Source organism: Phascolarctos cinereus, unplaced genomic scaffold, assembly GCF_003287225.1.
Source record: "Phascolarctos cinereus isolate Bilbo 61053 unplaced genomic scaffold, phaCin_HiC Scaffold_5;HRSCAF=322, whole genome shotgun sequence".
NCBI classification, from domain to species: domain Eukaryota; kingdom Metazoa; phylum Chordata; class Mammalia; order Diprotodontia; family Phascolarctidae; genus Phascolarctos; species Phascolarctos cinereus.
This window is the reverse complement of record NW_027555958.1, coordinates 48,093,223-48,111,188: the sequence shown is the minus strand read 5'-3', so window position 1 is coordinate 48,111,188 and position 17,966 is coordinate 48,093,223. Positions and strand designations below refer to the sequence as shown.

The 17,966-nt window shown below is 40.9% G+C and overlaps 1 protein-coding gene across 1 annotated transcript in view; it reads right to left on the bottom strand.

Annotated features, from left to right (window-relative positions):
- The window catches only part of TBX15 (T-box transcription factor 15), a 147,491-nt gene that overhangs the window by 128,780 nt on the left and 745 nt on the right, over positions 1 to 17,966 (bottom strand). The gene's annotated exons all lie outside the window — the stretch shown is intronic.

The window sequence follows — 17,966 nt, the reverse complement described above, 5'->3', positions numbered from 1 at the left end:
TAGGATATAAGCCCCTTGAGGACTGTTTTTGCCTTTCTTGGTATCACTCAGTGCCCAGCATGCAGTAAGTGCTAAATAATTGTTTTTTAGCTGACTAACCAAGCCCACTGCTTAAAGCTGGTGTTTGCTCTGGGTCCTGGGCCTCTGGACCCAGGCCAGCTATCATGTGGGTAGACTTACAAAGGGCATCCTGGGTTAGGGGAGGGAACGTGGAAAAGGTATGTTATAATTGCTGAGGCCCAAACTATGACTGGAGGATATCTGAGGTGCTAGAAGCTTCTAAACCCTTATCAGAGTCTAAAAACAATAGAAAGACATTAATCCCGAAAAAACAAGGCCTGTACCGCAGGAACCCATTAAGACCTCCTGGTTGGGTTTGTGCAAAGACACCAAATCTTAAGCCCCGAGTCTGAAAGGAAGAGTGATTTCTAGTGCCTGCCCAAGCCATATGGATCAGGAAAAAGAGGTTGTTATCTAACTGTACTCTCTCACTCAGCCCTCTGGGTACTTTGAATTTACTAACATTCTAACTACAGACTAAATAAATATTCTGGGTATTGTCACAGGAAAATGAAGTCAGTAACTGGAAAAACCAAAGAGAAGGATCAAAAGGTACTTTTGCCCAAAACTCTCCAAAGGGCCTCTGAAAAGAACATGGAAATCTCAAGCCTTCTGCGTCCTCGGAATTTCCCAACTTCCCAATTACAGACCAAGAGAGCTAAGGTCCCACACTTTGGAAGTAACTGATATTCTCTGGGTCTAAGGTATGGATAAAACTGCTTTCTGTGCATAAGAGCTCCCCAATACATGTCAATGAATTTCAGGTCACCATCCAGTTGAAAAGGCTATGGACAAAATATTCTTCTAAAGTCCAGAGGAGTATGTACATTTGTTGATGCCTAACAAAAAAAAAAATTCCCTTACAGAAAGACATCACTCCCAACACATACCCAAAATGAACTACACAGCTGTGCAGCTCCTAACAACTCAGCCAGGAAACCAGACAAGCAGAGAAAAAGGAGAATGCAGTCAAGTCCTGGGGAAGAGAGAAAACAAACGTTAACACCCGAGACTAATTCACCCACACAGGCTGGCAAGCCTTTCTTCCATACAACACACTACCTTCCCAGTCCTCCCTGAGCTCTGCTTCCTACGTGTGAATTGGTACAGTACCCAGAACTGGCCCGTCTCAGGAGAAATAGTCTCCCGATCTGTTTTGTCACCACCATGCCACCCAGACAGAATATCATAAAGATTCCTCAAATCGCTGTGATGTCACAGTCTAATCTGTGTAATATACAGTTGTACTAGGCTGTAGATAATGTTCCCAGGATGAGGGTGATTTTGCAGCTGGAGATTTCTCTGGTGTACTGGAAGCACTTGGACTATCTCAAGATGCTGTAGAAAAAGTCATATGACCAAGACTCCATTTGTTTTCCATTATTTATATACAGTTATAGCCTGACCTGTTAATTCTACCACTTACATCAGCAGCACACTCAGTAATTTATTTATAGTCAATTTCATTTGACAAACAGCCCCCAGATTTTTTTTAGAATTTTTGCTTTGGTTCCAATCTTACCCCACACTGGAAATTTAAAGATGTGTTTATTTTATCTGAGTTTCATGGGGTAGACATGCCTGAAAAACCATTTGTTGCTGTCCCTATTACATATTGTCAGGTCACAAATCCTCTACTTGGCCACTTGGTTATGATGTTGGCAAGGAGAGCAACTCTGGCTTTACAATAGAGACATTTACTCTTTCAAGCATTCAAACATTCCCTCTTAATTCAGACATTCAAATATTCAAACAATATTCAAACATTCACTCTTAGTATCTTCTAAACACCACTTTTCAAGTCCTCAAATAGAGCCAGTCTTTGGTCTGTGATTTGACAGACCAGACAGTAGCCACAATTGAGCAAGAGATACAGAAGGCTGAATGGCTACACCCAAAGAAACCTTTCATGAATGCATAGATTAGAGCCTTTTCCAAGACTCTATTATAAAAATATGACTTCAGGTTAGACAATAAATCCTAAGCACATCAAGGGAGAATGGGGTGAAAGCACAAATAGATGCACTCATCTTGAAAATTATATTTTAAAAAAGTTTCCCCAAGATCCCTACTACTAAAGTCACCTACACTTTAGAAGATCAATATAAACTGGTAGTTGGAGCTGAGAAGGGGAGAAAAATTCAATTCGATTCATAAATATTTATTGAGTGCCTACTATGTAGAGATGCATTCTCTGCCCTCATGGAACTTACAGTCCAGAAAATGTGAGTCTAAGAGTTACCCTTAAAAGAGATTTGGGGAAATTAATAATTGTACTGTTGCTTGGTAACAAACACGGTGGCTGATGCACCAATTTACTTCCATTCCTCAAGTATTTATCCATGTCTGATGTGTGAAAGATACCATGCCAGGTACTGAGGATATAGGAAATGAAAAATCCTGCCCTCAAGAAGCATACAATCTAGTAGGAGAATATGATAGGTACATGAGTAAGTATGATACCAGGGAGAATATAAAAAGGCAGAAAATCTGAGGAAGGATAACTCACTTTCAGTTGAGGGAATCAGAACAGATCTCACCAGGGAGGGGGTTCAAACATCAGAGATGAGGAGAAAATTCAATTCAGGTACAAATAACAATGGATGATTACCCGTTATGGTTTGCAAAGCACTTTACGTACATTATCAACACTATGAAGCTGATATTGTTAACCTTATTTTATAGATGATGAGACTGATGCTCAGGAAGGAAAAATTACTTGACCATGGCCACACCAGTAAGTATTAGAGAAGGGACCCCCCACTTAGATCCCCACCCCCAATACCCAGTCCAAGTCCAAAACTCTGTACACTGCATTATACAAATGCATAGAGGCAACAGAGTGAAGAGGAAGACTGGGGAAGAGCCAATCATCCAATTTGGGGGGACAGCTATGAAAAAAATGAGAGAATCAAAGCAACTATCTCACATTGAATGTTGTGGCTCTGCTAGCTATACTTGTCTGTCACTCTTCAAGGCTGTTTCCTAATCCTTGTGCATTAGAGAGAAGCCACTGTGTAAATCAGGAACTCTTCTCGTATAAATTCAATCCATGGAAAAGAGATTTCAGCTGTGATTCCAGAGTTTCCAAAAATCAGCCGTACTTATAATGCATGACTTGCCTGTCGCTGCAACTGATATGTTTTTTAAGCCATTCCATTTTGAATCAATTACCCATCAGAAGCAATCTCTGTCGTGGATGAAAAAGAAAATGGGTACAACAGAGCCATTTACTGTTCCCCTGAATTTAAAAATGAGTATGGTTTAGGATAGGGAGATTTTAGATCAAATTCAATAAGTAGCCCAATCCTATTATATGGAAGAATTGCAGAGGAGATTTGGAAAAATATGGGCACTCCAAGTTCAAGAACATCTTTTCTAAAATTCAGACTTGCCAAATTCTTTTCACCCTGGAGCCTTTCCTTAATAGGTATAATAGACATGAACAAAGTAGGCCATTTAAGGGCACTGCCCTTCTCTGGGGATGTCCAAATCTTGGGGTGAAATTTCCCCTACTCTCCCCATTTTCCAATTATTTACCTAATGGCAAAGGAATAGCTATGTAGCTGGCTAAGGGTTCAGAAGTATGTACCATTAGTCTAGTATTTATTGTACCATAAAATACTCTGCGTCCTCAAACTGCTTATCTGGAATCTTCTTCTTTTTTGTTATCAGGTGAGGGGAAAATAAGATGGATGAAGAACCCCATGGTCTTCCAGCATTACTATGCCCCTTTCATTGGCTGATCGTGCTGTCAATCATCATCAAAATAGAAGTGATTCTATTAAAACAATTACTGACAGCCTGATGCTGATTGACAGTTTAGCTAGCCAGTAACACTGGTAAAAGGGGGGAAGGGCCTCATGCCTCCCTACATTGCTATGTGCCCCACGGAAGGATGGAAAGGTGACATTCAATAACTCTTCACTTTCCTCTACAAAACTACCAAATGAGAATGATTAAATGTCCTGCATATAGATTTTCTAACATCATGAGACAACAAAGGAAGGCCCTCTATCTTCCAAAGTTCAAAATTTATAGAATTAGAAGCTATAGAACCAGAAAGGGATATGAGAGGTAGATCATCTAGGGATACTGTCCTTCTCTGAGGATGCCTAGGTCCTAGGGTGAAGTTTCCCCTACTGTCTCTACCTCCAATTACAAATATAATCTCCCCATTTTATAGATAAGAACATTGAAATCCAGTGAAGTTAAAAGACACACCCGCCCAAGATCACACAGAACCAGGTTTAGAACCTAGGTGTCTGGCTCCTGGTCCAGGGCTCTTTCACTTCAGCCTACAGCGTGCCAACCTAAGGCCCCTCTAAGTCTGAATATCAGAGAAAAGTCCTTCACAGAAAAGATGAGAGATTAGGTCTTGGGAAAATGAGGAGAGGCTTAAAGGGGATGTGGCCGAGTCATAAAATCATTCATTTGGAGCATTTGAGGTCATCTAGTCCTCATTTTACAGTTGGGGAAACTGAGGCCCAGAGAGATGATGTGGCCTGCCTATGGGCACACAGCTTTGAAGCAGCAGAGCCCAGATTTAAATACAAGTCCCCTAACTATAAATTGAGTACTCCTTGCACAACACCTAAAGTCCAGGAATATGTGATTTGGAGATCTAGGAAATATACGGTATCGCAGCATAATGTATGAAAGGAACAGGAGTCACGTCGGTATTGAAAATTCAGCAGTTGGACCTGGGTAGCCAAGGGACAGCCCTCCACATCTGGACTGGTTTGTCCTGTGTGGGAGATGGGCATCTGGCTTGGCTCCAACAAGGAGCTGTGGATTCCCTCCTCCCCAGAGAAGCCACCTTCCCTGCTTTGCTGTCAGGAAATGACATAAATCCAATGTGGGGCATGAGAACAAAAGAAAATCTTCAGCAATTTCACTTATTTTGGGAACTTCTCTGTTTCCTGAAGAAAGTGACTTCAGAAAAGAAAGGCCTGAAAACCCGAGGCATCTAGAACCTAGCAGTTCAAATACAATCAGTTATCGCTCTCTTTGTCATTTTCTAAGTTTCTGCTATTTCTCTCAAAAGCTTTCCCCATGTGACTTTTTCTCTGACATCCCATTTAGGTCCATCTTCATTTCATTTGGTCTTTTTACTCTTTTTCCTTTATACCAGGCTGTTTGTGTCTATTCTTCCTTACCAAAGCCTACCTATTAACACCCATCTGCTGTCTGGTTCATCCTGCGCCCCAAGTTGAGTTCAGGTCTAAGTCACAGTTTTGTCACTTTTAAAAAAAAAAGGCTTGAAGGTAGAACTTTCATAACATCCTAAGAACCTGCCATCTCTTTCATCATGTGCAAACTTCTTGGCTACTTGTTAAGAACTTTAACAATAGGGTAGAAGAGATATGTTATTTCAGTTCAAAAATGGTTTAGCCAAAACACATCACCTCTGCTTGTGATGCTGGAGTGGAACACCAAGTGGGATCTGAGGTTCCACAAAGCCCCAGAGAATGCTTTTTAGTTCCCCCAAACTCTTCTAAGGTCTCTGTGAAAAGGGTATTATTATCCCCATTTTATAAATGATGAATCTGAGTTTCAAGGGAGCTAAGTGATTTGCCCAGGACCACATAGCGTAAATGCCTCAGAGAAGGTATTTGATACCACCATGATACTCTGGCCATGGATATTCCAATTGATCAGGAATTCTTAAGATGGAATTTTAGGGGCTTTGTAAGCTTTTAATAGTTTGATACCTGCATTCCAATAAAATGTGTTTCCTTTGTGATCTTATGTATTTAATTTTATGCATTTAAAAGCATTTTGCCGGTTGACTTGGGAAGGGGTCCACAGTCTCCAGGTGTATGCTGGAACCAGCTTATACAGGCAACATTTTGAAATATTCAGTGTGAATGTTTACACCTTCAGAAACCAATAAGCTCTACAAATCAGGGTTGGATTATTTTGTTAACTGTCTGGATTTAAGAAAGTGATGGAGAAAATGTTAAAAATACAGATAAATTCAAAAGTGTTTCAGGGACATTCCTCCAACCCACCCATTCCTACATTGGTCCAAAATGCTACATGACTAAATCCCATCTATATAGCACTTATATAAAATCCTGCACTAATGTTTCATCATAGTATGGATTGAACCTAGAGTCTCTAAGGTAGATCTCTTCTGGCAAAGCATAACTTTTGACAGGTCAAAAAAACTGAAAGGACTTCAAATAGAGTCCCAGAAACAGAAAATGTCATTTTCAAGGACTGTCCTACCTAAGTACAAGGAAGTTTATCACCGTTAGGCTAGCCATTATATAATAAACTCTTTGGCACTGTGTTCAGTCCTAGTGACATCTAAAATACAGTGTTCAGTTCTAGGTTTAACATTTTAGGGAAGATACTGACAAACCAAAGTGCATTCCTAGGAGGACATCCAGGATGATGTAGTGACTTGAGATCACTCTATATAAGAATCATTTGAAGGAACTAAGGAGTTTAATCTGGAGAAGAAATGTTTTCAGCGTGATAGATCTCTGAGTATTTTAAGGATTCTCACGGGAAAGATGGGTCAGACTTATTCTGCTTATCCCCAGAGGGCAGATCTAGGCATAAGGGATGGATGCATAAAAGAGGTCAACTTTGGCTTGATACAAGGAGAAACTTCCTAACGATTAGAGCTATGCCAAAATGAAATGAACTGCTGGGATAGGTAGTGAGCTTCCCCTCCCAGGAGTTCTCCAAACAAAGACTTGAATAACTATGTGTCAGGGATTTTCTTTAAAAAAAAAAAAAGGGGGATTCTCATTCAGGGATGGCCTGAATGTGTATAGATGTATAAATGACCACTGAGGTTCTCTCACACTTTGACATTCTGAGATTCTGTTACATATTATTAACTGGATTTTGCAGATGAGGAAACTCAAGTTTTGAAAGATGAATGACTTGCCCAAGGTCACACAGATGAGGCTCAAGTCCAGGTGTCCTGACTCCAAAACTAATGTTGTTTCCTTCACACCATGATGCCAGTAAGTCCGATGTGTTGTAATAGGGCTCATTGAGTATATTGCAAACTGTTACCATTTGGTTGCATACCACTAAAGACATGCATTGCTACTGGAATGTAAGTGCTCTGACATTTGTTCATAAAAGCAAGTAAATATGGCAAGGGCTTAAGAAGAAGGGCACTATTGGGTTTCAGATTTAGCTGCAGTGGTCCATAAGGAATTAGACTCTCACAAGATAGAAACATGAGGAATCATTCCCACGTGCTGGTTGGACATGTCTTCCTCTGTGGTGATTGGCTCTGACACTACCCCCAAGTTCAGCAGCTATGAATAGTGGGCATGAATGCTATGTAGACTTCTGATCTATCTGGTTGACAAGCATTTTGCCTGTTCCCCAAGTCATGCTTTTAGCATCCTAACAACACTGCCAAATCAAGACGTCGGCTTAGTAAGCTTGACATGGAAAATAGAAACTAGCACTTTCTGTCATGTTAAAGTCCAATTTTGTGACAATTAATTTTTGCACAGGAGGCAGAAAGTCCCAAGTACAATCCTGGTTTTCACATGGTTTTTCTGTAAAGTAAAAAGTTAGGGGTTTGGGCAGCCAGGTGTTAAAGTGGATAAAGCACTGGGCTTTAAGTCAAGAAGACTTCTCTTCTTGAGTTCAAATCTGGCCTCAGACACTTAACTAGTGTAGTATGACCCTGGGCTAGTCATTTAACCTGGTTCACCTCAGTTTCTTCATCTGTAAGTGTAATGATCTAGAGAAGGAAATGGCAAACCGCTCCAAGAAAATTGTATATGGGGCCACAAAAAAGTTAAGGTTGGGGTGAGAAGGGACTAGATGGCCTCGAAGGTAAATGCCACACCAGTGACGCAGCTGTAGGTAAGTCATTCAACCTCTCAATGGTCCAAACAACCCCTTGAGACTGAAAGATACAGTCTTTACTCATCGGCATTGATAGAAGGGGGTTTCCTCACAGGGAGTTCCCTCCACCTAGGAAATCAAGGATACAGATCAGTCCCACTGATTTCATCCACTAGGAATAAGATGACTTTTTTTAAATATCAAAAGGCATCTGTATTACAAGTCATGTCCCTTCCAGTCCCCAACACAATACATTACACAGAGTAGATACATGGAATAATTTATATAGTTGAAAGGACACATTCTACCATTTACTAACCCCGTGCCCTCAAGCAAGTCAGTTTAGTTCTCTGAGCTTTTGTTTCTTCATCTGTAAAATGGGCACATCTCGAGTTGTTTAGTGGCAGTGGTGGGATCCAAATGCATATTTCTTTAATTCCAAAGTAATGTTCTTTTCCACTAAGTTCTACCATCCCTCTGAGAGCTTATTTTCTATGGAAAACATTTCTGTTTTTTGGAATATGCTCCATAAACATTTATAATTACTTTCATTTATAATTCCCAATATTGAAGAAAATTCACATTGCTATATTTATTTTTTTTTCCTAAGGCAGAAACGGAGGCCCTGACAAGTCAAGCCATTGGACTTGGTGCACTGAGAAATGCAAAAGCTTGGTCAGAATTAAGGGCTCAGTTTAGGACCTAAATGATGCTTAATTTCTTAAACTCCAGCATCCTTGCCTTTCCCTCAAAGCTCTCTAAGTCGAAGACTGAAGAGTTTTCTTTGCTAGAATGATAATCATTCAAGAGTTATCAGGGGCTGCACATTGAGACACTGAGAGATCATGGAACCAGTTGTCATTTGCCACTGTTTCAATTTTTTGTTCTGTTTTCAAAAAATACTCAAAATTTCAAAGATCCCTGATCTCATAGGCACAGACAATCCTTTACCCAGTGCAGATGGTAACCCCTTCACAATTTAATAGTCCAAGAGACAGCAACTGATGAGTTGCTCATCTCACTGATGAGCTTCTAATTTAGGTGAGTTTGTCCTCTGGTAAAAGATGAGTTATCTGCCCCTGAGCCTATGCTTGAAGCCTATATATGCTCCGCTGGCATAATCTGGCACAGCTAAAGTCAACTCAGCAATATGATGATGCATCAGAATGGGATATACAGAAAGGAAAATGTATTCATTTATTTTGGATGATTAATAAGCAAAACATCCTGTGTCAAGCTTTTCTGGAATAGCGTTTATTACTTACTCAAATGTTCTATCACACCAACCTCAGGGACTGGTTTGTACAATCCACAAAGCCCAATATGACTCTCATTCTATTGGGTCATTTAAACACTTGCTCATATGACTACAAAGTTACATCTAAGGAAGCAAAAACATTAACTACACTAGCAAAACTATTAAGTTTAAATGACATTTTGCTTTTTGAACAGGCTAAATTATTACTTTGCTCTGTAATAGGGTTGCTAAGATATCTCCTGACCCTAGATTTACCCATTTGGAAATGTTTAGGGATAAAAAGTTCAGCAAGCAGAGAGATTCCCTGGTTTCTAATTGCTCCTAATGTTTGAAGTCAGTTTGATTCTTCTGAAATTTGCTGGGCCTGATGAAAGCAAAATTCAAATCCCCCTCAGGGCGTGAGGTGTAAGATCCTTGGGCCCCTTCTTAGCTGCATTTCTGGTAGAATTTTTTTCTGTTTTCTTTTATGCCCCCCCCAACCTCCACCCCCCAAAACCCCATCTCTTTACCTCACAGTCAACAGGCTGCAGTAACTGGAGCTTATTGAGAGGAATCAGCCATCACGCAGCACTCCAGTGTCCCTGGTTATTTAAAATGCCACAATCAAGGTTTCTGAACATATGGAATCTGCCTGGAGCTGAAGGGTGCAGCAAGACCTCCCCAGCTTGAGACACATTGCCTGAAGCTGGAGTATGGGTAGCTGAGAGGAGTTAGTTAAGGGACGAAGAGGGAAACTTGAGGTTGTAGCTAAAATATGGAAACAGAAATTAGGTTTCTGTGGGTAGCTGTTCCACCAAGGCCCTCTCTTGCTTTCATGCTAGTCCATGTTCTCTGAAACCAGCTAGCCCAGGACAGGATGAGAAGCTGCTGGAGAGGAGAGTTCAGGAAACACAAGATACCCAGCCAAAGGCAAACGGATGAAAGGGAGGTGTAATCTGTGATTTGGGCCCAATTAATTGACTTCTGAAGGTAATTGAAGTTGTCTAATTTTTCCAGGGAACCATTCACAGGAAGGGGGTAAAATCAGAATTCCTTCCACAGTGAAACCCCATCTGAAATTTGCTGGAAGAGTTGGCTTTCTGATCCTCATATTGGGGGGGGGGCAGGTCGGGGGTCAAGTAAGCCACAGGAGGAGGTAAGAGTGAAAACAGGGCTTTATGAGCCCCAGTCCACGGCTTTAAAAAATAAACATTGTATTGTGGGACAGTGTTAAACAGGAAACAAGAGGGATAGTGAGGAGAATAATATCATGGCATTCACTTGAGTTCTGTAAGTTTAAACCCCATGGTCTCTGCTAGCTACATTATAATAATCCCTTAATGATTAGTACTTTTCAAAGCATTCTCATGCACACCATTTCATCTGATCCTTGGAGAAGCTTAATATGGTCAATGCAAGTAGAGGAAATGAGAAGGAGAAAGGCTTCTGCATTTCATATTATTTCTATGTACCATTTATCTTAACAAACAAAACAAAAAACTCAGTGGTTTTCATATTATCTCTGCCGTTTACTCTGACTTTTCCCAAGCCCTAATAGCTGTACAATTTACTCATTGGATTAAAAAAGCGAGATTAGTATTCACAGTAAAATTCATCTGCACTTTTCAAAATGAGTCTCATCATCAAATAAATTTTAAAAATGTCCCACCATAGGACTGACCCTTCCCCCAACCTGTGTTTTCCTTTATCCTTTATCCTATCACATCAGGATCCAATCCAAAGGCTAAACTAGGGGCATGGCTTCAGCCTTGGGGATTTTTTGTGATTGTCAAGCCAAACCTGGAGGCAACATCCCCAAAGGCCTCCCAAAATTCAGATGCTCTGTTTGTAAATAAATTAATTCAGCAAAAACTACAGTGAAACCATCCTTCTGTTTCTCTCTCTCCACCATTATCTATATTACAGTGTTATTCCATATTACTATAATATAGACTATTACTATAATACTATAATATGCCCATGGAGAGTTTCATGTCTTATTTAAAGTTTGTATCTCCCCTGCCCCCAGCACCCAGCACACAGTATGAATTTAATAAAGATGTGGTGAATTGACGAACAAATGAATGAATGAATAGCACAATGGACATAACAAATCTACAGTTATATACATTATGTTGTATATACATAAAGTATTTAGACCAAACATTGGGTGTGTCAGCAGTAAAGAATGAGCAATTATAGGGCTTGTTTACAATTCTAAGTTTGTTTTAACTGAAAACTTCTGCTTTGATTAAAATGAAAATGTAATTGAATTGTACAAGTATGTTTGAATTCCCCACCTCTTACATTTCCTGTGAGGGACTCAGGCTGAGGCATCACTGCTAATAACTATAACCAAGGAAGGCATAAGGTCTTACTTAAATTAACAAATAATTATCCTTCTTAATAGAAGTGTAAACAGAACCTCATTCATGAATTTGCTAATTGCTCTTCCCTGCTGGGACTTTAGCTAGGGTTCCGTCTTTAACCATATGATCTCAGACGGGCACACATAAAAGTCTGAACTTAAACTCACTAGGAAATCTAGGAGGGGAGGGGAGAAAAGTAAAAATGATCAATGTAGAGGAAAGAGAAAAAAGAAAAAAATCAGTCTTGCTTGTTTCAAACTGAATCTAAATTCTCTGAGTTACCTGCCACTATAGGGAAATATCCACCAAACATCAAAATGAAAACTTCTGATAAACAAATCCACTTAAATTTTCCCTTCTGCTAGGCTGCTTTGTTCCTTTTGGAAGTCAGAAAAGGATAGCCACATACAGCCCAGAATCATTATTTAATTGCCTTTCCAGAATTGCAAAGTCAATGCCAATCTGTTCATCCTCTCATTTTCTGTGAAATATACAGATTTTAACATTGACTTTTGTCATCTGGCCCTGCCCTGGGAGAAAGCTAATAGATTTAGGAAGGAATTCTTCTACACTCCAGTGTAAAATATGCCAGATTCCATAATCAGTGTTTCATTTAATTCTACGAGGTACTTTCTGAAACACAAATAATAACTACAGTAATCATGGAAAGTTTCCACACTAAGGGTTTGCTTTTTTTTTAAGAGAACTTCAATTATCTTGGATTTTTAAAAAAGCTTTATTTTTTAGTATAATAGTTCACTCTTACCTGATAAAACATTTTGACCTTAGTTGTTTCTGGATGACTTTTTCTATTAATTTTGTCACCACACAGGGAAAGTAAAATGAAGAGTGAAGGAAATTATCCAGATAACTAGAGAGAGACAAGGAGGGCAACACTTACAATTGAGGGGATGAGGGAGAGACTTAGGAACTCACCTCAGTTTTGTAGATTGTCTATTTACCTTGGTCAACTTGTTTAATTTTGATTTGCTGGTAGATGCAAGGCTCTCTAACACAGCTGTCCCCTTTGGAGATCCAACTGGTCATCTCTCAAATACTCCTCAGAGTAAATTTCATATTTTCTTTAATTAAAATAAATTTAAATTAATTTAGTTTTGATCATTTTTTTTTACAGAATTTCATGACACCCTTTAAGATCATTGAACAGGCTTTTCTGGGACACCTAAAAACTTGAGATAACTTCCATGTACCTTTAAAGTATTGCACTCCCCTTTTGTTCATCTCACTGATTTTTACTTAATAGGAACTTGGCATGTGAGGTTAGAGCAACCAAGGTGTACTGTTGTTGTATATACCATCTCTGTGAGTGCTCGGTGGGCCATCGTGCTAGGATCTGTGTGCACATCATCTGCTGAAGAGTTTGGGAAAGAGTCGATCTCCATTTCTCCCTGACCATTGGGAGCTCCTTATGTGAATTTTTCCAAGTAATCAACCTGAGGATCACATGGATATTCGATCTGGGGAACTCTAGCGAGTTCTCTTTTAACATCCAGTGACTATCTGCTTGGAGGAGGCCAAGAAGACAGTCCAGGCTTGCACCCAGGAAGAGATTGGAGAGAGGCAACAGTATATTTATTTGTCCTAAGGCTTTGATGAAATGGAAAACCTTCTGCTAAGCATGTGTGCACCCTTGCCCTTTATACAAGAAGTCTGGGAGGGGGAAGGGGAAGAGAGATCATATTTGAGATCTAACTGGACAGTATCATTTTTTTAAAAAATCTGATCACATCCTTCTTTAGAAATATTATCAGGCAAAAATAAAAATAAATAAATAAATAAATATAGAGAGATTCTACAGTCTCTCTATCCCTTCCATAGGCTTTAAACCACCCTTGACATTTAAAAGGTATTTCATATGGTGGTATCGCCATTGTCATTATTCCAGTAACGTTTCTTTATAAGACTTTATAACATTTAATTTGACGGGCTCAGTACTCTTTACTTAACAATAATCTTTCCAAAGTTCGGATGGCATAATGCAGTTACTATTCCTTCCGAGACATACTCACAGCAATTACTATACAGAGCACCACACCACCATATGATTTTTCACGTTTATAAATTTGTCTGACAGTCCCCAGAGAAAGTATCTCACCACTATGAACCAGGGAACTAACACCCTCTTAGACAGTCAAGATCAGTCGATAACAATTTCAGACCTCCCTCTAGAAGACCGAGCTCTCTCCCCTTCACGTAGAGGCACTTACAATGGACCTGACATAGGAAACCGTATTTCAAAATAGCAAGGAAGCTTTATGCATGGCTTGCTCTGTGTTGGGGCAGGACACACATGTAAAAACTTTCACCCAAGCATGCTCTCACACACTCTCTTCTCCCCCAAAGGATTTCATCTGAGAGACTGAGCCAAAACTATACACCCAACTCCGGATTAACTGGCGCAGTCAGGTCTGCAGAGACTCTCCAGTATTCTAACACTCACATAGGGTCGGTCACATCTGGAAAACCCGGGTAATCGTATCTCTCGGGAAGGAAGGGGAATCGAGAAGGGATCCCTGAGCCTCTTTGAGCTCTTCAGACTGAGCCACAGAACTACAAAGAAGAATTTACTGTACTCAGCAATATTATTGGTCTCTCTCTTTGCGGCTGATATTATTAGTCGTATGCTTCCTCGCCCAGTTTCAAGCTCTTGGGCGCACAAACATTCACAAATCCATAACCACACAGAAACCTAGTCAATCTTTCCTTCATTACCCAAACATCACCAAAAACAAAAACAGAAACAAACTCCCTTTGTTTTTTCCCTGGTTACTAAGGAGATAGAATTAAAACCCTACCCTGGTTAAAGTGATTTCCTAAGTCAGAGAACATCAAGTCTGGCGTCAAGATTTCGCGGGCAGATGTAACCCCAGCTAATTCAGTCAGCTCTTTAGTATGTCCTGGGGGTCCCTGCACCGGCCTGGCCTCTTTTTGGCGTCCAGGGAACCCCGCCGACCAGCGACATTTCCCAAACCGGCTTAAAGGAGCAGGCTTTTGCGTCGCGTGAGGATAACCCAAAGCGCTTTGGAAGCCCTTGTAGTCCTCCGAGCTTTAAGCCTCAGAATGCTCTCCAACACTGTCTGCAAGCCCGAGCCGAGAACATCTGAGTTATTTAAGTGTGGCTTTCGACAGCAAGATCTCGAATGTTTGCGGGGGAAACTTGATGGGATCTGAAGTTAGAGCATATAACCAGGATTAGAAAGGGGAGACAGGCTACGTGAAGGTCTTTTCAAGGCCGCGACTGTAGAGGCCCTGGACTCTCTGCGACTGCGAGTTTGGGGGCCGGAAGGGCTAGAGGCGCAAGAAAGCCCGGCGGGTGGCACAAGTGGGCCAGCAGTACTTGACCCTTCTCTCCCAGCGCCCTAGCGTCTGATTCTCCCGAATCCTGGGGAACTTTACCTCTTGAACTGGGACACTCCTGTGGGCGCCCTGAATCTGAGAAATGCCTTTTTGCCCCATCGAAGTTCACTGAAAGTTTCAAGGTCCAAGGTTGTGACCCTGAGCTTTTTTCTTTATTTCCACTCCAATTAGTTGGAAACTTGATAGAATAGGTGTTTGGTGCCTCGAAGGCTTTTTGCCCTTTTCCTTCCACTGCCCGCCCACCACTCTCTGGATTTTGCTTCGCTATGATAGACGGTCCCATTATGCGGGCAAGGGATAAGGAAATTATTATTAGTAGTATTAGTGTTAACGTCTCTGTTCTTTCGCCTTGCGAGCAATTAAATAAAACCAAGCTGTAATTGAAACAAGGAGAAAGAGAGAGGAGGGAAAGAAGATTAGAAGGGAAGAAAATAAAAAGGAAGAAAACTTCTCTGGGGCTCTTCTCAGCACCCCCAGGCTTTGTGGATCTTGTCCCATGGCTAGAACACAGCTATGACCGTTTACTTAAACTAAATCAAATATAAACTCAAACCCCAATTGTCCTAAATAATCACCGTCATGCTCCTCGAGCCCTATCCGCCCTCGATTTTATTCCCAGGGAAGGATCTGATATAGCTCTTGGCCGTGTTTCCCCTCTAAGTGCGGAAGAAGAGGTCGTAATTAGTGATGGGCCAGGGACCCGACGGGCTGAAAGAGTCGCCCGCTCTTGTCTTTCTGAATCACAGTTTGGTTGTTTGATTTGGTTACCTTTATTTCCCCCTTTAAACCTGGTCGTAATTTTTGTTGCTGTTGCTATGGAGAAATAAGTAAAAGAGCCCCAGTCCTCCAAATTCTGCAAAGTGCCAGCTCTCGAGTTCGCCCCAGGATCTCCTTCCTTGACCACCTCAGCTCTCGGACCGATTTATTTGCCCGGATGGTTCAGCTCGCGGGAGCTATCAACGAACCTCGGGACCCTCTCTAGCAAAGCCTGCTCTCCCCTTCAGGAGGATGGCTCATTTTTCCGTCTGTCCGCTCCACGCACAAAAGCGGTTGGAACCGTCTTTCCGCGGGAACTTATTTCCACGCAGAAGTTTTGGGGAAAGTAGGGGCTTCGCAGAAGGAGGAAAGAGATACTACTGATTTCTTTTTTTTAAATGCCGCCCCTTCCCCACTCTTTCCTAAAAGAAATCGCTTCCTTTAAATGGTTTTTTTTTAAATAGTAAGTTGGCAAATTGGGAAAACTCTACACAAGTTACCTTCTTTTTGTGGAAGAAGAAGAAAATGAAGGGCTAAAAGTCGGCATGAATAAATATATTTGCTACTGTTCTTATTATTTTCAAATGTTTACGTTTTCCCCAAAGATTGCTTCCATTTTCCCTTTCTTAGCTCTATTTCCCTCCTGGCCACCAAACTCCCAGACTTTGATCTTCCAGCTGAGAAGTAGGGAAAGAAAAATCCAACAACGTGACTTTGATTAGGAGAACTTGTGTCATCTAATTTTAACAGTGAAACCACAGAAGAGCTAAGCCGAGGAGGATCCGCCGGCAGTGCGTAGCCCTTGAGAAGAATGAAAGAGAAATATTGTTGGGGGGTGTGGAGGGAGAGGAGATAAGGGAAACAGACTCCCAATTTTGCTGTTGAAGCTACTCCTTTAGTAATTTTAACTCGGATCGGATGAATATAGAAAGGGAAATGGAAACACTGCCTGTTCGAAACTCTTGCCAGGGCTCTGGTTACTCGGGGGCAAGAGTACTAAAATAGCGCTACAGAAACGGTTTCACAGAAGTGTTAAGAGGCAGGATGATGGAGTAGAACTCACTATTTGCGACACTTGGAACCAGAAAACATGGATTCCAGGCCCAGCTCTCTTTTACCTAGATGTGTTTGACCTTGGGCAAGTCGTTTTACCTCCTTTGTGGTTCATTTTCCTCACCAGTAAAATGAAGAAGTTGCACAATATGATTTCCAGAGCTTAACATTCTCTGAGACTTTGAGCACTTGCCCAGGGAGAGAAGTAATACTGAAATCATATTACCAGTGTTCCAAATTTCTGTGCCCGTGAATTCGTAGACGTATTCCGCCGATATAAATCTCCTTTTAATTTTCTTTTCACCGTCTAATAAAAATAATTCTCCAACACTAAAGCCAAATACCGTAACTTGACACAAAAACACGAAGAATTCATAAAATCCTGTCTCCGAAGTCCACCCTTTAATCGCATTATTATTACCCTCATGGCCATGGAAATTGAACTGTCATTGCTTTAAAAAAAAATGTAGCAGACAGCTGCCCCCTTCTTCGAATCTTCCCTGGGCCAGGCTGTTACAAGAAACAAGATTTTCTGTTTCTTCCCATTGCCCTTGCCCTCTCTGTAAGTTGACGGTCTAGGGTCTCTCTAGCTCTCTTCTCAATTTCTCTAAGCGTGTGTCATCTCCCCCCTGCCTCCAGATCCATGAGATCGCTTCCAGAAATGCATTACAATCTCTGGACTGGATATGTACTGAAACAACCAAAAGCGGCTGCATGTGTTGTATGTGTGCGTGTGTCTAAGTTTCTTCTGATAACAGCTGTTCGACCTACGCCGGTTTTTCACAGGCGAAATCTTGGCACTTAGTACAAGAAAGACGCAAGCTTTTTTTTCTTCTACAGTTCTGTTCAAAAACATATTAAGAGGGTAATTTTGTAATATTTTTTGCAGATATACACGTCTTATATAAATTAATTGTATGCCTCTGTCTACTCAGATAATAGATATGAATGTCCGGGGAATATATTCAAGAGGCAGGTTATGTGAAAAGAATTCTCATATAAATATGAACTTACAAATACAGTAATAATGTAGTTTCGATCTCTTATCGCCAGGAAAACACGCACACACACACACAACTTCAACCCCAGGGAGTTGGGAAAGGATGAGGGCGTTGAGCAAGGGGTAAAACAAGTTTGGGGATCCTAAGTAAGCAGAGTTTTCTTTCTGAGGAAGAACTGGTTCACCGGATCGCTCAGGAGAAGAAGAGATGCTCATTCTCAGTTGCCCAGGTCCTCATACATTTATCGCGGAATCGATCTGGATCAGAATTTGGAGTGCA